Here is an 8,720-nt window from a genome sequence, read left to right as displayed (position 1 = left end):
CTGATATCTATTTCTCCACACACACACACACACACACACACACACACACACACACACACACACATTACTGCTTATGCACCCTGGCAAAAAGCAACATGCACACAAATACTTACACAATCGCATGCATATTCACACTCATAAATATCAGAACTAAACATGTTCATTTTATTGTTCATAATATTTCTTTGAGAAATTTAACATTTTAAATCAACAATTACTTAATATATCTTGTACATGTATAAAGATAATGTGTTTGGTAAACAATATTTTCTTCTTTCATCCAACAATTTTCTCTTTTTGTCTTTATGTACTCATTTTCTAACATAGTATAGTATTCTCAATTTAATTGTCAAAAAGGATCTTAGCATTTTTTAAAGACACAACTAAAGTCGATATCTGAACAAGCTGCAGTCCATGCTGCTACATATTTTCTGTATTCTAAAAGAAAGAGAAATAAAAAAGAAAACTAACTAATCAGATGAAAGCCTAATACAATTTATTTTTGGTTCTTGTCCCTATATTAAAAAACGAAAATAAAGAATGTAATAGCTATGGCTAAAGATACATTACCTGAAAGTACTTCTTTCAAACTCCACAGCTTAACGTTCACAGGGAACATGAATTGGAACAGGTACATTGAGAGCATTGCCAGGGCCGCTGCGAGGAAGGTGGGCTCTCTCTTCTGTGCTAGAAAGTTACTTATGCCTGAAAGTATCCTGTACCTCTACAAGGCCACTATGTATGGAGTATTGTTTTCGCATTTGGCATGGTGCATCTGCTGCTAGTCTATTGCTCCTGGACAGAGTTGTCAACCTGATCGGTCCCGAAATGTCATCTAAGCTTCAGCATCTATCCCATCAATGAAATATTGCACCCCCTTAATGTAAATATCCCTGACAAACTCAAGCAGCAAAATCCCATCCCTACACAGTAGAGATCCCTAGATGTAAGAAGGCCTTCTACTCTAATAGTTTCTTCCCCAGAACTGCTAGACTTTGGAACGCCCTACCGGGTTCCTGCTTTCCCAACTGTACTGACGTGCAGAAATTCAAGTGAGCAGACCTTTTGCTGCTCAACTCCCTACATAGCATCCCTGCAACTTATAGCTCCGATAGTAGCCCCTTACATCAAAGTGGCACTGTGCCTTGTTTGAGGTAACAATGGAATTAAAAAAAAAATGTGTGACATAGTGCAAATGACTATATAACAATGAGGAAATAAATGTCATTGTCCAACAAAAAACGTTCTTTTCTAGTCTTTGTCTATTTTGCAACTGAGGCTACAACGTGTTGGTTCCCAGGCAACATGACAGAAGCGGTCCACACTGTTGCATATTTTCTTTATTCTAAAAGAAAGAAAAATTAACTAATCAGATGAAAGCCTAATACAAAAAAAAAAGTTTTGGTTCTTGTCCCTATATTAAAAAACGAAAATAAAGAATGATATATGTGCATGTGATGACACCAAAATATCATATTCCAAAAATTACATAAATTGATCGAGCAGTTTTATTTTTATAAAGAAAATTATGTTTAAGCGATTAATGGGAATTCATAGGCATTACAACATAAATCTCACAAGTTTGAATTATGTTAAGTTATCTCCACCTTTTTTTTAGATTGTTTTCAAAATGGCAGAAAAGACAGCCACTCTTTGGTTACTCATAAATTTGATTATCTTATTTATAAATAAAATTACTTGATCAATTTATATGATTTTCAGAATATGATATTTTCGTTTCATCAAGGGTACGTACAAAATAGAGATTTTTCTTTATTTTTTGTTTTTTAATATAGGGAGAATTCTGGACAAGAACCTTATTTTTTTTTTACTTTTTGTTTGAGAGATTGAAAAGTTATTGCTGATTTCATTTATTTTAGATTTACACCATTAACGATTACTACACTACCACCTTACATTCATTAACACTTATCCTTCAATGGCTTTCAGGCCTTGATAAGTAGTGACTCCCAAGTAACAAAAAAAAATTGAGATATAATTCTCCATTTTCTTAGCCATCAACTCGAGTGTATCTGTGATGATAAGTTGAAATTTGAATCATTCAGTCTATTAGTCTCATCTTGGATGCTATTCTCACATTTTGTCCAATGTAACCTTTAACCTTCTTCAAGTGCATCATTTAACTCGTAGATTATTATACTGAACTCAAGAATCTCTATGGAGTTTACAACAGAACTCTTTATTTAATTCATGGAGACAGGTTGTTCTCATTCAGTCAGCCATTACCAGGTAGAAGTCTTATGTATTTTTTATTTTATTCTTATTTAATATTGTCTATAGTAAGGATTAAACCTTTAACGTCCAGAAGAATCTCACCTAACAACTTTATCCGTTGCACCACAGTTCAACATAAAGAGTTCTGAGTCTGAAAATCTGTACCCGAAGAGGATCAAGGGTTACATTGAGTGAAACATAAGAATAACAAGATGAGAACAGGAATTCGAATAATCTAAATAATACAAAAATCCTCATCTAAAAAGTTTGAAAACATTTTTTTAAACGAAAACAATCTAATTTTGAAAAGCTATACTTGAAGAAGGTCAAATTTTTCGTCAGGCGAAACCTTGTGAGAATAACAAAATAAAAGACATAATCCAAATTATCAATTTTCATTAAAAAAATTCTGAAACATAATGTTGAAATTTGAAGTAAGATGGCATTTATGGCAATCAGCAAAATTTTTTTAATTTAAAAAAATTTTTTTATTACATTTTCACCCCATACAAGGCACATTACCACTTTGGTGTAGGGGGCTACTAACAGGGGCAACAACTACTGGGGTACTATGTAGGGATTTGGGCAACAAGATGTTGGTTCACGTTGCACTTGAACTTCTGTACGTCAGTACAGTTGGGGAAGCAGGGACGTGGAATGGAATTCCAAAGTCTAGTGGTTCTGGGGAAGAAACTAATGGAGTAGAAAGATCTTTTACATCTAGGGATCTCTACAGTGTGGGGGTGGGATTTTGCAGCTTGTCTAATCTGTCGAGGGTGTTCACGTCGTGGGGGAACAAGTGCTTGCAGTTCGTCAGAGCATTCACCATTTTAATACATGTAGAACAGGCAGAGGGATGCAACGTTTCGTCGATGGGACAGAGGCTGAAGCTTAGATGCCAGTTAAGGGCCTATCAGATTTGCGACTGTCTTTTGAACCTTGTCAAGGAGCGAGAGACTAGTAGCCGATGCACCAGCCCAAATATGACAGCAATACTCCATACATGGGCGAATAGTGGCCTTATAGAGGTACAGGATATTCGGATGTTAGTAGTTGTCTAGCACGGTAGAGAGAGCCCACCTTCCTTACAGCAGCCCTGGCAATGCCCTCGATGTAATTGTTCCAACTCATGTTTCCTGTGAACGTTAGGCCAAGGAACTTGAAAGACGTACTCTCAGATAAAGAGTCGTTGGCCATTGCTATAGGTAGTAGAGAGGGTTTCTTGTAATTATTGAATGAAACTAGTTTAGTCTTGGCGGCATTGAACGTGACCATCCATTTTTGTCCCCATTCCACTACAGATTGGAGGTCATCCTCTAGTATTTCTGCCATTTCTTTAGATATGTGTTCATTTGTTTTCCTGTCGTGTCTGTTATAGAGTGTAGTGTCATCAGCATATATACCCATCTCAGAGGAAATTATGTCGGGGAGGTCATTTATGAATATCAAGAACAGTAGAGGTCCAAGGATAGACCCTTGGGCACTCCCGCATTTATATCATATTGTTTAGATGTATGACCGTCGAGGACAACCTGGATTTTTCTCTTATCTAAGAAGGATTTAATTATGTTAAGTATTCTACTAGTGATACCGTATGATCTAATCTTCCTGAGGAGACCCTCATGCCATACCCTGTCAAAAGCCTTAGATATATCTAGAGCTACCGCTCTGCCCTCCCCCGCTTTGTCCAGTGAATGGTATATACGTTCAGAGATTACAGTTAGGATGTCAGCTGTGGAACTGGCTTGTTTAAATCCATATTGTTTGTCAGTCAGAAGCTTAGCATCTGTAAGGTGATGGACTAGAGCATGGTTAATTAAGGTCTCAAATATTGCGGCAAAAAGTGGGAGGAGGCTAATGGGGCGATAATTTAATGGGTCAGTTCTTTCGCCAGAATTCTTGAATACTGGTACCACAGAAGCATTTTTCCAACAGCCCAGAAAGGAAGATTCATTAAGGCATTTGTTGTAGAGTTTGGAGAGAACTGGAGCTACTTCAGGTGAGCACTTTTTTAATAGCACAGCTGGGATGAGATTGGGTCCACATGCTTTTGAAGTGTCAAGGTTTTTTATGATAGCATGTACTTGAGCAGGGGTGATTTGTAGATCGTTTAGCGTGGTGTCTGTCCACATAGGAAAGTCAGGTAGGGGGTGGTTGGAAGGGTCCAGTGTGGAGTTTGAGGCAAACCGACTGGCAAGCATGTTAGTCTTTTCGGTTGCTGAGCAAACAACCTCGTGATTGTTGGTTAGTGGAGGAATTGTTGATTGCCCATTATTTACTACACTGTTGTAGATTTTCCAGAAGTCACAAGTTCCTAGTTTTTGTGCTTCGATGCGTTTTTCAGTGGTTTCCATAAATTCTCTCTTAGCTGTCGCTGTTTTTTTCTTAACGTTACTTCTAGCTTCTATGTACTTCTGTCTGTTTGAACTCGACTTATGTCGGTTAAATCTGCGGTATGCATGCTGCCTTTGAGCAATGGCAGTTGCGCAAGTAAACCATTGGGGAAGAGTGGGACTCGCTATAAAATTTCCGCATAGGAACATGCGCTTCGATTGCAGTTTTGAACCATTCAGTGGTCTCGTTTGCACACTGTTCAGCAGGAAGAGAAAAAATATTTCCCCATGGGGCATCTCTGATAAGATCTCTGATGGCTTCATGGGATTTATTCTACAATAGAAAAATTATAGGTACTGTAGTGACCACTACATATGGCTGGAATAAATCTTCAGCAGAGACATTTTCATCACAATCACCATTTCAACACCCATGGATATCAGAATATGCGGGCACACAACATCGTAATTTGCCCATCTGCACACATGCAGTAAACAGGCTATGTTGCGTTCAATGCACAGTGATACAACAAACAAGCTGAAATATTCCAGAACATATAAGGTGAAATGATAAGTAGAGATAAAAGAAGAGTAAACAGGAATGCCTTTCGTAAAGGTTTTATCAACTTAAAACTATACACGTGTTTTCGAGAAATCAATATGGCGGAATCATTCATTCCGGCCAAGGGGAATAACTACGATCCTTTATTTCCGGAAGAGTCAAAGCAATTTATTCTAACATTTTCCCCTTCAACAATAATTAAGTATGGAATTACAGAAGTTAAATTTAGTCTGTTCAGTACTAGGTTAAGAAGTCCTTATATTTACTTGGAAATCATCGCATTCTGGACGATCTCCGCACAGACTCACAGGGATTTTAGTCCTCAGCGTCCACATCTTGGGGAGCATGGATATTTTCAGGATCAGGTAAGGGATTCTTCTCCTTCACGTAGGTATTGTTTTCGTCAGTTGGCGGTTCTTTAGGGGCTTCAGGGCTTGCAGGATTATTTTCATTGTGTTGGTCTTCTTGATTTGAGGAGTTAGGAGCCAAGTCTCGCACATTGACAGTAGTTTCTGCACCAGAGGGTAGTCGTACATGAGCATAGTAGGGGTTGATGTCTAATAGGGTAGCAGGGGTTACCGGAGGGTCGAGCTTACTAGACTTAGTATGGTTTCTGACATATATTGGGCCTGGTTTCGCCCAAGTGGGAACAGAAGTTCCGGAGGGAGATTTACGTCATTCTGTCATGAGGAGTCGTATTAGTGGCAGTGTATAGTAACGACCTAATTGAATGGAGAGCATTTGGTAGTATATCTTCCCAATGGGGCAGTTTCATGTTGCTAGAGTGTAAGGTCGTTTGGATGGCTTTCCATAAAGTTCCATTGAGTTTCTCAACTTGCCCATTACCCTCAGGGTGGTATCTACTTGTTTTGGAGGTGGCGATACCTTTGCCACGTAAGTAATCTTTGATTTCTCCTGCAAGGAAGTCGGCAGCCCAGTCAGTGTGTATCATATCGGGCATATCAAAAATTGAAAATAGTTGGTTTAGTCAGTGGATCATGGTTTTGCTAGTCATATCCTTACAGGGGAAGGCAAAGGGAAAGCGAGTATATTCATCAATTATAGTGTGTAAGTATTTGTTACCATGCACAGAAGTAGGTAAAGGGCTTTTAAAGTCAATGTTTAATCGCTGAAAAGGTAGTATAGCCTGTATGAGTGTTCCTTTGTTACAACTGGCAAATTTAGGTTTCAGATACTGACAGGAGGAGCACGAGTCTGTTATATTTTTAATTTGTTCTAAAGAGAAAGGAAGGTTTCTTGTCCTGATGAAGTGGCTGAGTCGCGTGACACCAGGATGGCATAGTGTAACATGCAAGTCACGGAGGTTTTGCAAAGTGCGCGTTAATGCAGAGATGTGAGAAAATGTGTCAGCACCTGTATTTTCCGTTCCTGGACGGTAAACAATACTGAATTTGAATTGTGACAGTTCGATCCGCCAACGACATATCTTATCATTTTTAATTTTAGATTTCCTCTTATTATCAAACATAAAACTGATGCTCTTTTGATCTGTAATAACTTTGAAATGTCTCCCGAGTAGGAAATGTTGCCACTTTCGGAGAGCTCTGACAATCACAGCAGCTTCTTTTTCGACAGCATGATGTTTAAACTCATTCGGGTTTAGTGTCCAAGAAAAGAATGCAACAGGTCTACCCTGTTGGTTTAGAGTAGCAGCAATGCAGTAATTACTGGCATCAGTTTCTACTACAAATTCTTTATCTGGGTCAACAGTTATAAGAGTAGCATTTCTTAAGTCAGTCTTCAGCATCTGAAAAGAATTTAGAATAGATGGGGACAGTGGAAACTCCTTGTTATGGTTGAGAGGCAATATCTTATCAGAAAAGTTTCGAATGAATTTACTATAATAAGAGAACATACCAATTATTCGTTTTTGAGACCGGAAATTTAGAGGCAGTGGCATTTCAAGGAGTGGTTTTAGCCTTAGGTAATCAGGAGCAATTTGATTGTTCTGGATTGTGTAACCAAGAAGTGTGGTAGAAGTAGCAGAAATGATGCTCTTACTTTTTTTTATTTTTTTACATGAGGGTCACCACTTATCAAGGCCCGGAGGCCACTCAGGGATAAGGGTTATTGTGTGTACAGTAATCAATGAGATAGTATTGTAGTAATCATTAGTATTGGAGATTTGATAGAGTGTCTTACTTAAGGGAGCGGTTTGTCAGGAATTTGTTTATGTTGGACTTGAAGACGTCCAAGTTGTAGTCAAGTGGGAAACGGGCAAACAGAAGAGAGTTCCACAATCGTGCACTTCTGAGAAAGAATCTCTGCTCATGGAATCTACGTTTGGATTTAGGCACAAATAAAGAGTGGGGAAAATTATTGACAGTAGTTTCAGCCAAACGGGTGTTTCTCATGAAAGATTGGCAAGAGGGTATGAGAGATTGGAGCTCAGATGAGCACTTGCCATGGAAATAACGATAAAACAAAGACAGGCTCGCAACATCTCTTCTGTGGGAGAGAGGCTGCAGGGAAGAGAAAAGGGCATCCTCCACCAAACCACAAAGTCTATTTTGTACTCTGTCAAGGCAAGATAGGCTGTGTTTAGCAGCTCCTGCCCACATGTGGCAGCAGTACTCCATCCTTGGACGTACTTGGCTTTTATACAGATAGAGAATTGCATCAGTAGTGGGATATCTTCTGGAGCGGTAGAAGGATCCTACCATTTTCCCAGCGTACCTGGCAACAGATTTGATGTACGTGTTCCATTTCAGATCAGGAGTAAAGGTCAACCCCAGAAGCTTGTCAAAACATGGAGCCTCACCAAGACGAGAGCCATCCATTTCAATTGATGCCAGATGGGGATCAGAGCATTGATGATGTGAAGATAGAAGCTTGGTTTTGGATGCATTAAAAGTGACCAGCCACCTCTTCCCCCATTGTACCACGTGCTCAAGATCAGAGGAGAGAGAATTAGAGGGAACTTTGTCATTTACGGCCTTTGATGTGTCGCCATAGATGGTCGTGTCATCAGCATAGATGTCAATGAATGATTTAAGTATGTGTTTTGGGAGATCATTGATGTAGATCAGGAAGAGAGTTGGGCCCAGCATTAATACTGTGGGCCTCTGATTTCTGCCCATCAACCACTACTCTTATGAACCTATCAGAGAGAAATAATTTAATGACTGAGAAAACATTTCCAGTAATACCATAGCTGTAAATCTTGTGAAGTAGGCTCTTATGCCATACCTTATCGAAGGCCTTCGATACGTCAAGAGCAATTGCCCTGGGAAGGAAACCTTTGTCAAGAGATTCACTAATCCTATGTGATATAACCGTTAGCACATCTGCTGTAGATCTTGCAGAGCGGAAACCATATTGCATGTCACTAAGAAGGTTGTTTCTGTTGAAGTGGTTGACAACTTGTTTATTTAATATGGATTCCAACAACTTACCAGGACAGTGGAAGTAATTAAGGATCTTACTTAGGTGAGCGTGATGTTGTATCTTTTCGCTACATTATAAAACCTTTGAAGGTTGTAATCATGCTCTTTTTGATCCTTTCCACATATTGTGACGTTGTTTGCATACACAAATGTGTCTTTTAATTTTTCTCTTTCTACAATGCC

Source organism: Euprymna scolopes, chromosome 16 (assembly GCF_053919585.1).
Source record: "Euprymna scolopes isolate OS-2025 chromosome 16, ASM5391958v1, whole genome shotgun sequence".
Lineage (NCBI taxonomy): Eukaryota > Metazoa > Mollusca > Cephalopoda > Sepiida > Sepiolidae > Euprymna > Euprymna scolopes.
The sequence above is the reverse complement of the archived record's forward strand: the minus strand, read 5'-3'. Positions refer to the sequence as shown.